This window comes from Canis lupus, chromosome 2, assembly GCF_011100685.1.
Source record: "Canis lupus familiaris isolate Mischka breed German Shepherd chromosome 2, alternate assembly UU_Cfam_GSD_1.0, whole genome shotgun sequence".
NCBI lineage: Eukaryota > Metazoa > Chordata > Mammalia > Carnivora > Canidae > Canis > Canis lupus.
This window is the reverse complement of record NC_049223.1, coordinates 74,282,065-74,295,730: the sequence shown is the minus strand read 5'-3', so window position 1 is coordinate 74,295,730 and position 13,666 is coordinate 74,282,065. Positions and strand designations below refer to the sequence as shown.

The 13,666-nt window shown below is 50.8% G+C and overlaps 1 long non-coding RNA gene across 2 annotated transcripts; it reads left to right on the top strand.

The window, feature by feature from the left end:
* Positions 1 to 2,822: 2,822 nt before the first annotated feature.
* Positions 2,823 to 11,057, top strand: LOC102155239. Of its 2 annotated transcripts, none has more exons than XR_005355973.1 (4): positions 2,823 to 2,880; positions 4,428 to 4,488; positions 5,645 to 5,744; positions 8,459 to 11,057. It is a non-coding gene; the product is annotated as an uncharacterized LOC102155239 (long non-coding RNA). The 2 variants fall into 2 exon arrangements; XR_005355974.1 differs by having other exon boundaries at positions 5,645 to 6,314.
* Positions 11,058 to 13,666: the final 2,609 nt, after the last annotated feature.

Here is a 13,666-nt window from a genome sequence, read left to right as displayed (position 1 = left end):
GCTAAAAAGAAAAGAAAACACCCTACCAACTGAGAAATCCATATTTGATGAAAAGTATTCTCACATGCTAAGTCAAAAAGGGCATTTTCACACAGACAAAAGCAGGAGAGAATTTAGCACTACCAAATCAGTGCTACCAAAGATACTGAAGGAAGTACTTCAGCCCAAAGAAAAATGACCCCCAGAATGAAGTAGGGAACCAGAAGGGAGAATAAAAAGCAATGGCAAAGGTAAAATTTGTAGGCAAATGTTAAAGCATATTGACTATTTAAACAATAATGTCTTGAAGACAGCATTATATATTTTATTTCTGTGGAAGTAAACATTTACATATTTATATTCTGTGGAAGTACATTTTGTGGAATAAATAACTGGCTTATAGAGGTAAAATATAATATGTGGAATATATAACAGTGGTTATGTATGATGAATATATAACGCTGGTGGAAATGTAGTAGAAAAAGTAAGTGGAGTACATGCAGGATCTTTATTTGGCAAGTGGTAAAAGTACTATTTAAAAAACTACAATAAAATAATGTCCAGAGTAACTATTAAAATAATTACAAGAACAAATAACTTGAAAATTTAAGATTCAAGGGGAAAGGAATTAAAAATGCAATGAATCCCAAACAAATGACAAGAGGGCTAAAGGTACAAAGGATAGAACAAATTGAAAAAAAAGCAAAAGGATAGCTATAAACCATACACACTAGTACTTATATTAAATGTAAGTGGACTAAAAAATCTGATGAAAAGTCAGAAAGTGTTGAATGATGAAAAAAATCAAAACCCAATATATGACATATATAAGAAACCAACTGAGAGAAACCAACAGAAAGGCTGAAATTAAAAGATGGAACAATCTGTTGACATGGTAAATCAAAGGAAAGGAGATGTAAACATTTATCGTACACAGCAGGCTTTGAGGCAAGAATTACTAGAGCTGAAGAGGACATTTTATAATACAGGACATTTGTAGTGTCCTTTTGTAATGAGAAGCTTATTTACTAGGAAGATATAAAAGTTCTAAATTTATATGCACCTAATAACACAGTCTTGAATACATACAGCAAAAATTAAGCCAGAAAGAGAAATAGAATAGCCATCATAATTAGAGATTTTTAACACAGTAACTGATAGAACAACAGAAGGAAAAAAAAAAAAGCACCTGTTCCACACACACACTAAGGAATTTGAATAACTCAATTCACCAACTTGACCTGATTGACATTGGAACACTATATCCAACGATTGCAGAATGCACATTCTTTCCAAGTACACATGGAACTTTCAGCAAAGTAGACCATATGCTGGCCCATAAGGCAAGTCTCCATAAATTTCAAAGAAATGAAATAACACAAAGTATGTTCTCTGACCACAGTAGAATTAAATTCGAAATCAATGACTGAAAGACAGCAAGAGAGTTCCCAGAATGAGGAACCAATTATATAGGAAGGGCAACATAAGACTAGGACCTACACAAATTAAAAAACAAAACAAAACAAAACAAAACATATGGGCTTATAACGTGCCAGGAACTCTGCTAAGCCCTAACAATCCTATGAGATGGAGACTATGATTCCCATTTTACAGATGAAGTTGATGTACACGGAGGTTAAGAAAGTTGCTCCGGGTCACAGCTAGTAAGTGACGGCGCCCGAGTAAGTTAGAGCCCGCGGGGTGGAGCACTGTGCGGGTTGTGCTGTGCAGCCTGCACGAGTGTCCTCCGCTTCTGCTGGGGCGGACCTCGCACTTGGCCGCCCGGCCCCTGCCGGCCACGTCGTCCCTGGGTTGCCAGGTCGGCACAGCTCCGCGGGAGCGAGCGGGGCGGGTCTGGCGAGCAGCAGAAGGCAGCGCCCCGGCCCCCCGGGAGGGCGCAGCGCCTGGCGCCGCAGGAAGCCGGGACCTCGCCCTTGCTGGGGGCGCCGCTCTGACCCGGGCAGCAGGGGGCGCAGGCTCCCCCCGGGGGCTCCGCGGAGGCGAGCGGCGGTGGCGGTGGCGGTGGCGGCCCCAGCCCGGCCCGCGGGAGGCCGTCAGCTCCGCTCGCCGCGCGCTTCCTTCCTCTTTATCAGACGGGCCGGGGCCGGGGCCGCGGCGCGCGGCGGGGGCACCTCCGGCCTCCTCCCCTCCTTCCGGGGCCGAACGGCCGCTCCAGCCGGGGAGGGGGACACGCTGCGCCCCGAGGTGAGGGCCCCCCTTGGGCTCCGCGCGCCCCAGCCCCTCCGCGCGCCCCCGGGGGGACCGCGACGGCGCAGGTGCGGGTGCGGGTGCGGGTGCGGGTGCGGGGAGGGCGGGCGCAGCCGCCGCGGTGCGTCCCCGGTGCTGGGACCCCGCTCCCCGAGCCCCGCGGGGGGCGGCGGGGGAGGGGGGAGGCGGGAGGGAGGAGGGGGGAGGGGGTCCGCCCCGAGAGCGCCGGAGCCGCTGCGGCGCCGAGACACACCCGGTGGGGGGAGGAGGAGCGGCTCGCGGGAGGGGGGCCGGGGGGGGGGCGGGGTCCCTCGGGAGAAGGACCCACAGCCCCGGCGGCGTCTCTCGGTCCCTTCTCCCGCAGTGAGAACGGCCACACCTCCAGTTTTTCAAGTGATCCCTTTCTCTGACTTCCTCGGTCAAATACGGGTAAATAATTTTCGGCGACCAACTTGTGCCACTTAACTGTGTTCAGCTTATGTATGATGTACAGGTAAATCTAAAGAATATATGAATGTGTAAAAAATGTTTCAAATCTTTTAATTTTTAAAAAAGATTTTTATTTACTTATTCATGAGAGACACAGAAAAAGAGGCAGAGGCAGAGACACAGGCAGAGGGAGAAGCAGGCTCCATGCAGGGAGCCCGACGTGGGACTCGATCCCAGGACCCCAGATCACGCCCTGCGCCCAAGGTAGAAACTCCTCCACCGAGCCACCCAGGCGTCCCTTAAATCTCTTAATCTCGTAATTGAGGCAGGGATGATTTTTACCCCCGTTCCCCTTTTTAAGATAAGGAAGTGCAAGCATAGAAAAACTAGGTTCAATCATTTGCCCAAGGCCACTTGCCCAGGAATGTGATAGAGACGCGTCCTGCTATGTCTATGTCGTGGTCGCTGGGCCTGAGTCAGAGCTGTCACCTCCCCTGAGCGGGGAGAAGGCCCCAGCGGGGACTCAGCAAGGCTGATTTCTGGGCCCAGCCGTGTGGCTGCCCAGAGCTCCCCAAGTAGACTTTTCCAGCGGCCCCCAGGGTCAGGGCTGTACCTTGCTCAGCCCCAGCCTGAGCCCGTCAGTGGGCGCCTGGGGAGCAGAACTCAGCCCGTTGGGACACTAAGTACCAAGTGCGCTGGCACTTATGTTTCCTCTGAAAGGGGAGGGTCCTGTCTGGTGAGACTCTGGGGCCCTGGGAGCCAGACAGGGGCCTCAGAGATAGATGCGCAGCTCCCTGTCTGCAGAGGTCACTGTAAGCCAGCAAAACCGTCCTGCTGGGGAGAAATGGGCCGCTCCCCATCCATCAGGGGAGGGGCAGGGAAAGAAAAGCCTGGGTACTTGTCTCTCCCTTTCCTTCACTGGAGGCACGTTATGTCAACGGTGTCATGTCCTTCTCTTAAATAGTTCACTGCACAGAAAACCTTCATCTCTACACGTGCTCCAAGACCCCTGTGGTCCTTAGCAGTTGCCTATTTTAATCATTTTTATTTTTTTTAAGATTTTGTTTATTTATTCATAGAGACACACACAGAGAGGGAGAGAGGCAGAGACACAGGCAGAGGGAGAAGCAGGCTCCATGCCTGGAGCCCGAGGCGGGACTCGATCCCGGGACTCCAGGATCACACTCCAGGCTGCAGGCGGCGCTAAACCACTGGCACCACCAGGGCTGCCCTTTAATCATTTTTTAAACTGGACCTAAAGACAAAAGTGCACATAAAGTGGAGCCCAGCTCACTGGTGCTTAGTATTGATGTGATTATCAAGAGAGCCTTTTTTGTTTTTTGAAAGAAAAATTCTGCAAGGCTCTAAAGATACCTTTCAACTTGGCATTCTGAGCCAACTTGCATTCTCAGACGCTTCTCAGAACGCACGGCGACAGCAAGCTGGAAATCCTCCAGCACCCTCGGCTCATCCGTGAGTGAACTCAGGATGAGTGACTTGCCCACGGCCCCTTAATTAGTTGCAGTATGGGGGCCCCTAGGACAGTGTTCTTGGGACTAGACAATGCCATGGCCACCGGGTAGGGTGGACTCGCATCTTGATCCCCTCTGCTTGGCTCCCAGGAGTTCTCTGACTTCACAAGACATGGGTTTAACAAATGATCCTTGGGATCCAGAATCTTTTTCTCCTGTTAAAACACACTTAACTATATCAGATGCTCCATTCATTAAAAAAAATACCATGAGTGCCTCCTGGGTACAAGGCACCGACTGATTATGAATAAATGGAGACACGTGATTTTTGCCTTCCAGGAGCTTCCAGGATCACAAGGGAGCAAAGACATAAACACAAATAACCAGGCAATAAAAGCAGGTGAGAAATGATTCGCAAGAGACTTAAAAGCGCTGTTCATTCCTTCACTCATGCATATTTATGGAGCCTACCTTGAGATGACTTGAAAGGGAAAATTGCTTTTCACTGGGAAAATCAATAGGATATCAAGGAGAATAATTTCATAAAAGGTTTTTAACTGTTTAAGTGATTGTCAAAGTAGTTCTGCCCACTGTAGAAATTTTGGAAAGTACAGAAAAAAGTAAAAGAAGCATATACACAAATTTCCCCCAAATTCACCACCAGAGGCAATCCGTTCATGGTGTGTTTTCCCACCTATAGGCTAGGATTTTTTTTTTCCTTTAAGAATTTTACAACTTACTTTCCATTACAAATCTATCCTATCTTAAGCATTTCCCGCATCATCTGGAACTCTCGATTATTAGAAGGCTATTTGCCCAACGCTTTTCATCACATGGACGCATCATAATGGACTCACTGATTCCCCGGCTCTCTGTTGGGTGTTTAGGTTGTTTCCAGCTTTCTGTTATCCCACATTTACATCGCAGTGGGTATCTCTGCGTGTACGTCTTTGACCGAATTTCAACTTTCATGTTCGGAGAAAATAATCAGAAGTGTGAAGCAGAAGTATGAACCTCTTAAGAGAATTGGCATGTATCACCAAGTTATTTGCTGGAGAGTTTCTAAGGAAATGGTTCAAAAAAAAAATACACAGGGACAGACAGTAGGCACATTTTTCAGGCTTTTGATAAATACCAAGTGGTTTGCCAGAAACCTCTCACCGGTTTACCCCCCTCCCCTAGCACCCAGGCGGATGCCATCTCCCCATGCTCCAGCTAGCAGGGAGCAGTGTCTTTGCTGACTTAATGGCATCTTATTGCTGTTCACCTTCTTTTGGCCTTTAGACAGACGGAGCATCCTTTTCTTCCCTCCTCCAAGTGTTCTCTGGCCACTTCTATTTGCTTTTTATTAAGTCCATTGCCTCTTTATCCATGAGCATCTTTGTGTGTGTGAATGTGTGTGTGTGTGTGTGTTTATTGATTTATGTGGGTTCTTCATAAATTAAGGGTTCTAACCATCTGTCTGTGGTATTTTCTGCAAACATTCTTTCCAGTTGTTTGTCTTTTAATTTTGCTTGTATTTTTTAATCACACCGGAATTTTTTGTTTTTTTGTAGCATGGATCTGTCAAACATTTCCTCTGTGGTTTCTTCCACGGCTTTGAAGCTTAGAAAGCCCTTCCCCATGTACAGAGCAGTTGAGGAAGGGAGTTCCCAGGTGAGGGATACAATGGGGCCTTGGCCCGGAGGCCAGAGGCGATGATGCCACAGTGGGTGCCTGGACTGGACTCGTAGTTTGGAGCCGGATCAGGGAGCGTTTTTGAGGCTGAGCTGTAGCGTGACAGGGGAGCTACCAATGCTTTCCATGCTGAGAGAAGATGTAGGGGACTGGGACCAATAGGAACCTATTCTGGAAAGCTCTTATGGGAATCCAAAGTTCATAGCTCAATGACACGTGAGAACTCTCTCCTCTTTCTTGTGAGTCTGCAGCCATTTGGGGCTTTGAGGTGATGTTTCTGCTCTGATCCTGGAAGGATCTCCCAGGGCCGCAGGTTTCCCTCTTATTTCACAGCGGAGGAATTCCTGCTGTTGGCCCACCACTTTGTGACACCTTCGCTCTCCCCCACCCGGGGCCCATCCTCCCGGACCGTGGACCTTGGGAGTAGGCCTTCACTTCTCTGCCTTTAATGTAAAAGGTTGTTGCAACAACCGATTCTGCTAGAGAAACCACACTGGAGCAATTTGTAAAATCTCTGGGAAGGAGTCCTTCTGGGTGGCCGGATTTTTGGTGAGTAAAAAGCTTACTCCTTAGAGGACTGTATTGTAGTTTCTGATTAGACACCCTGCAGAAATGTAGTTTACCTCTTGGCCCTTTAGTTCATTCCTTTGACAAGACTGTCCAGTACAGTCTTGAATGAGGAATCCTTAAAGATGTAAAGATGGCCCGGAATCCCCGGCCCCCAACGCAAACATTTCCCTTTCTTTCCATCCTGCCTTCCATGGCGTGTGCACGCGTGGGACGGAGACCACTGTACAGGCTCTCCCTTAGTACAGACCAGAACTTGGTCATAGGTGTTTAGATTTTATACAGTGCATGTAAAATGATCATTTTTAATCATTTTGTATTGAAATGGGGGTGTACATACAGACTAGTAACAAATGTACAGCTTGATGAAACTCTGCAAACTAAATACACCCATGTTCTGAACTAAACAGCCCCCAAATCAAGAAGTAGACCATTATCAGCCCCTAGGGGCCCCCTCCTGACAGGCTGCAGTTGCTCACCTCCCCCTCTCAAAGGGAACCACTATCCTGATAGCATCAATTAATTTTCAGTGTTTTGTTTTTTTTTTTAAAGTCTTATTAAGGGTGCCTGGGTGGCTCAGTTGGTTAAGCATCTGCCCTCAGCTCAGGTCATGATCCTAGGCGCCTGGAATGGAGCCCCTCATTGGGCTCCCTGCTCAGTGTAGGGTGGGGGGGGGTCTGCTTCTCCCTCTCCCTCTGCCACTCCACTCCTTGCGTTCTCTCTCTTTGTCAAATAAATAAATAAAATCTTGCCCCCCCCAATAAAGGTCTTATTTGCTTATTTATTTATTTAAATAATCTCTACACTGGATGTGGGGCTCAAACTCACAAGCCTGAGATCAAGAGTCATGTGCTCCCCAGACTGAGCCGGCCAGGCACCTCAATTTTGAGTGTTTTTGACCTCTGTATCAATAAAATCACCAAGAATGTCCTCTGCTCTCTGGCTTCTTTTGCTCAACATTGTGACATTCACCCACACTGTTGGGCATCGCATGGAGCTCGTTCACGTTCCTTGCTGCGTGGCGTTCCAGTGCATGGGGCGTCGCTTATCCACTGCTGTGGAACAAGTTACCACTAAACCTAGTCACTTAAAATGACAACATTTGTTTATTTATTTTAGTTCTTTTTTTTTTTTTTTTTTTTTGTGATCAAAGCATTTCATGGAGGGGCTTTGGGGGCAAAGTCAAGGGCCAAGAAGATGATGAGATCCAATGTCCTAGGCCCGGCCGGGATCTCCACAGCTTCATAGACACCCTAGCACAACACTTACTCTCTCATGTTTCTGTGGGTTAAAAATCTCAGAAGCAGCTCAGTTGGACGATTCTACCTCAGAGTCTTGTCTTTTTTCTTTTCTTTTCTTTTCTTTCTTTTCTTTTCTTTTCTTTTCTTTTCTTTTCTTTTCTTTTCTTTTCTTTCTTTCTTTCTCTTCTTTTTTTTAGATTTATTTATTTATTTATTCATGGGAGACACACAGACACAGGCAGAGGGAGAAGCAAGCTCCCTGCAGGGTCCCAGGACCCCAGGATCACTCCCTGAGCCGAAGGTAGATGCTCAACCACTGGGCCACCGAGGCGCCCCTACCTCAGAGTCTTTCATGAGCTTCACTTGAGACGTCGGGCAGGGCCACGTCATCTGAGAGCGTGACTGGGGCTCCGGGGCCTCCATTCCCAAGATGCGCGCTCGTGTGGCTGTTGGTGGCGGGAGGCCTCAGCACCTCTCCACACGGGCCTCTCTGTCATGCTGCTTGCGTTTCCTCATGACGTGGTGGCTGGCGTCCCCCCCCCTTAAGCTGCTTCCAGCTCTTGCTCCATTGCGTCCCCCCGGAGTGAGTGACCGAGGGACCGAGCTGTGGAGGCTGCAGCAGGTCTCATGACCTCACCTTGAAAGCCACTGGTGGTCACTCCCGCCAGAACCCACTGGTCACCAAGTCAGTCCTACCCAGTGTGAGAGGGGACTTCAGAAGCGTGTGACTACAGGGAGGCGGGGACCCTCGTGGGGCCTCATGAGAGGGGGTGGGGTGGCTGCCACATATGGACGAGCCATGAAGAATGCCTTCTGTCACACTGTCGCGTTATGAATGATCTGCTGTTGCAGTTAATATTGACGCAAACCTCTCTCCGCACACAGCTCCCTAACTCTGCCGAAGGCCTCCTTGGAAATACATCCCTGGGAATGACATTCCCGAATCAAAAGACCTTAAGCTGCTTCCAGCTCTTGCTCCAGTGTCACCCATTGCTTCCAGAAGGATGGTCCCCGTTTTCAGTGCTGGTAGACTGAGTCCACTTCAGCTTTATCTACAAAACGTTGCACACAGAACGTCAAATGATCCTCCGTCATCAAGAAAATGGCAAGTGATGGAGCTCGGTCACTGTTCTGGGCTGTAATACGGTGGTGCCCGGAGGGGCGTCTGTATCATAAAGAACCGGTGACTCTTCTCTAAGAGGCGTGGGATAATAGACCCTCCGGTTAATAGATCCAAACTGGTTTAGAAGTTGCATTTTCTTCCACCTCTAGGAAGGGAAGCAGAGTGAGGTGGGAAGAGCAAGTCGCTTTATGTGCCTCAGTATATCCACCTGTAAAATGGGGATCGTAACACCAAACTCCCAGGATGGTTGTGAAGATTCCAAGGATAACAGACGTAGCATTCCCAGCACCTCCGTAGCAAGCACCCAACAAACGTTGCTTCTCTGGGCCTCTCCCTCTCCCACGGCCTCTTCTTAATTTAGCAAGCGTCACACATTTTACGCTCAGGCTGAAATATGGCCAGTGATATGTCCTTGGTTTCTCCTGGAGAGAGAGAAAAAAAAGGATAATATTCTTTGCCTAATTATAATAGTGATACATGGTCACCAAATAAAAATTTGGAAAGTGTGGGAAAGTACAAAGAAGGAAATAAACATCGCCCACAGTTTCACGCCCCAGATCTGTCCCTGTGAACGTCTGGGTGTGTCTCCTCGGGGGTGTTGGGCCACTTCTTATTCTCAGAATTCTAAGGTGTGGCCCCGGGACCGTGTGACACCTCTGTCGAGGCACCGTCGACATGGAGGATTGCAGGGGTGGGGGGCATGGGAGACATGGGGTCCCAGCTCTGAGGGGGTCCTGGAGGCGGCCAAGGGGAGGCCCATGGGCCTCAAGGCTCGGTCCTCACCACCCACAGAGAGCAAGACTGGGAAGCCTTGGACGACAGGCCTGGGCTTTATTCTCCCCCTTCCCCTGCAAGGCCCTGGACAAACTCGTCCAGACTTGGGGCTCCTCCTGTCTCTGGGCCTCAGTTCCCTTATCTATCAAAGGAGCAGAAGGGCCATGAATTTCGGGACTAACATTGTGTGGCGCCAGAGGCACGTGTGAAGAAAGGGCTGCGATGCTCGCAGGGCCTTACCCAGAGGACATCCTCTTTGTGTCATTTATTATTTATTTAAAGATTTTATTATTTATTTGAGAGAGAGAGAGAGAGGGAGACACAGAACGAGCAGGGAGGAGAGGCGGAAGGAGAGGGAGAAGCAGACTCCCCACTGAGCAGAGAGCCTCCCCAAAGGAGGCCTCGATCCCAGGACCCTGAGATCATGACCCGAGCCGGTGGCAGATGCTTAACCCACTGAGCCACCCAGGCGTCCCACATCCTCTTTATTTCCCCGGTGTCCTCACAGCCCTCGCCTTAGAGGAGGATGGACCTCCTACCAGCCTCGGACCGCCTTAGTACTGGGCCAACTCGATCAGCCTCCTCAGCTGCTCTTGGAGTCCTCGAGTCGGGCATGAAGCCCTCTGGGAGCTGTGTGAGTGTTAGAAACTGCACACGAAGAGGCCTCTGAGGCGATACAGCGGACTTGCGGCCCCGCTGGTGGACAGCGATTGCTCAGGTTCAAATCCCAGCTCCACCACCACCGGCTGCGTGAGCTCAGCCAAGTTACTTAACTGCTCTGTGCCTCCCTCACCTCTAAGTTGGGAAAGATGATGGGAATCAGGCGTGGATTAAATGGGTTCATCGGACGTGAGAACCTTAGAACAGCGCTTGACACGCAGCAGGTGCCGGGTGAGCGGTAGGCAGTGTTGCTCTGCTGCCGAAACGCAGGGAGCCCTCGGGAGCGTGCTCTTGAGAACTGTGAACAGATTCCAAAAGTGCAGATGCGTTTGACGTGAAAGTGAAAGTTTCTCTTCCTCCACCTACTCTCACTCTCCAGAAGTAACCACTGTGAGTTCAGTGGGCCACCTTCCAGATCTTTCTCTAGACATACACAATGATCATACGTATCTAGAGTTTTCTTTTAAAAACAACAAATGGTGCATGTTGCCCTGCAACTTGCTTTCTCACTTGCCCTCTTCTTGTGGACAACTACGCCGTCTCCAGTCTCTTCGACTATACAGAACGCAGCAAGGCACATCCTTGTCTAGAGTTTCTTACTCCAAGAGGACTATTCTGAGGGGGAGAGGGTGTGGGGAGAGAGCTGTGCGTCTGCGCCCCTCTGGGAGGACCGAGTCAGAGGCGGTGATGGTCCATGCTTCTCGGCACTGGGTTCTGAGTGGCTGTAACGTGTTGCCCTGGGAGGACGCTCCCGACGCTCCTGAAGCAGGCAAGGGCCTGCCCTGGGGGAGGGGGGGATATCTCCTGGCAAAGAAGACACCTCTGCACGCTGCGGGGAGGACACAGAGAACTCAGCTGACCTTGGGGCCCCTTTCTCACCACTTCCTTTCAAAAATTCTGAGTGAAATAAAAATATTTCATAATCTTTATCATGCAAGCTGTCAAATTACAGAAAAAGATGCAAGAATGGTCCAACAGGGGCACCTGGGTGACTCAGTTGATTGAGCGTCTGACTCTAGGTTTCAGCTCAGGTCATGATCTCGGGGTTGTGGGATCAAGCTCAGCGTTGGGCTCTGCGCTCAATGGGGAGTCGGCTTGCGATCCTCTCTCTCCCTCTCCCTCTGCCCCTGCCTCTGCCTGTGCCCTTTCTCCCTCTCTCTCTCAAATGGATAAATAAAGAAAATCTTAAAAAAAAAGGATGTCCAGCATATATCTTTGAACTTGCTATTTGCATATAATAGCTGTTGACACTTGGCCTTCTTTGTTTGCTTATCTATGGTGTTTCTCTGTATCTATATTTCTCTAGATCCGTATGTGCATCTATATCAATATATTTTGCCCGAAACATTTCAAAGGAAGTTGTAAACGTCATGACACATCGTCACTAAATAATCCAATCGTCCTCATCTCCTAAGAATGTGGACCTTCCCCTACACAATTTGATGCCTAAGAAAATTAACTCTTATGTTCTAACGTCATCTAATAATAAACTGATCTTCAAATTTCCCAAGTTTTCCTCCAAATATATATTTATTTATACACACACACACACACACACACACACACACACACACACACAGTTTTACAAACCGTTGGCTCACCATTCTCTTCCCCCCGGAGCCTGTCAGGTAGAGACACCGAAGTTCCCGCAGCCCCAATGAACTGTGGAAGTGCAGGCCTGGGGCGGGAGGCTGGGGACAGGCATTTTCTTACTACATAGGGATGGGGAGCCAGACAGTGGCCGCCACCTTCTTAGGGTGCCTGGAGCTGGAGTGGCAGTACTTGGCAGACACCGATCTAGGTCCTGAGAGCGGCAGTGGCTGGGGCGGGCTCAGCCAGGGATCCGCAGCACCTGCAGCTGCCCGTGTGGCACTTTGGGGACAGACTGGAAAATGTGTCTCTTGTGGGCACCACTCACATGCCGGTGTGCCTGGCTAGGCAGCCCAGTCAGGTTGGATTTCAGCCCCCGTTCCAGTGACAGCACTTTGTGCAGTGTACAAGCTGGGCAACCACCTGTGGCACCCCTGACCAGGGGGGCTGTGATTTGGCCAGTGACGCAGGGCAGAGAGAGGCTGTGGCCCGAGAGCAGGCAGGGTTAACAGCGGGCTGGCTCTCTGTCACCGGCAAGGACAGTGATGACAGCTGGCGTTTACTGAGCGTTCACTCTGTGCCGGGCCCTGCGCCGAGGGCTGTGTGGATGCTCTAGTGTTTTCTTCCTGCCCCCCATGGAGGAGATGCCAGTATTAGTCTCACTTTAGGGATGAGAAGACAGGCTCAGAGGGGTTCAGTTATTGCTCAAGCTTACACAGCTCAGAAGGGCTGGGTCGGGGCTCCGTCCTGGGTCTTCTGGCTCTTGGGATTGAACCTTAAGAATTGTGCCCCACACCGCAATGTTTAGGGGCCTGGGAACCTAATTCGGGGAATGCCAGGGCTTTGGGGATTCCGTGGAGGAGGTCTGAGGTGGGGGCTGAGCTATTGGTTCGTCGACCTCACCCTGGGGGCACCCCATGTGCCCCCCATCCCGTCCCATTAAGAACCACTGGGTGGCAAGAGCATGTGGAAATCCAGGGCCCCTGTCGTCTCTCAGCCACTGTCACTGTCGGGGGCTGCTTGCTGGCCTAAGTCCCCAGGGCAGGAATTGAGTCATGTGAAGGCTAAGGCGGGGGGTGGGGGGGGGTGTCGGGAAGCCTTTGAGAATTTGTGACTCAGGCCACACAGGGGCCCGGTCTTGTCACTCCCTGTCCCTGCAGCATCAGACGCAGGGTATGGCAGGCAGGGAGGAGGTGTGGTTGGGTGCGGCCCATGTGGGCACCCAGCCATCCCATCACCCTGGCTCGCCCTGGGCTCCCCCTACCCTGGCCGTGGCCGTCCGCGTGGGCCTGGAGGGGCAGCAGGAGTCGGCAGCTGAGTCAGGGATCCTGGAGCCTCCAGCTCATGTTCCCTAAAGAAGTAGGGGAGTGCGGTCTGCGAGCAGATCCTGAGGCCCCCCGCAGGCCCTCCTTGAGACAATGGGCCAGTTCCTGGGGCCCCTGCCCAGAACATGGGCTCATGTTCTGCGGGCTCAGACTGGCACTCCCTGCTGGCAGGAGCCGTGGTTAACTTTGACAAATTCCCTGAATGTTTGGATGGGGGATCAGAAGGGCCGGGACACTGGCCGGGTCACCTCCGTCCGGGACAGACGTTCAGCTGCAGCCCGCATCAGAGCTCGGGGCTGGAGAAGTTGTTAGAGAAGGTCGTGTCTGGGCCAGGCCGGCTTCCAGAAAAATCAGGCAGTGGACCAAAAAGACACTTAGGCCGTGCCTCCTTCTGGCTTGTTTGTTTGGAGGGTGAGGCACTTTGCAGAAAGTCTTGGCTGTGGCCCCCAGCTGCGGAGGTGAGGAGGTGAGGGGGGTGGCCGGGGGGGAAGGGAGCACTGCGGGTGTCAGATCGAGCCACGGGTCTGTGCGGAGATGGGGCCCTCAGGCTCCCAGAGAGGAAACTGAGGCTTGGGGTGGCCAGCGGTGAGCCCAGGGTCACACCGTTGGAGGCGAGGTACC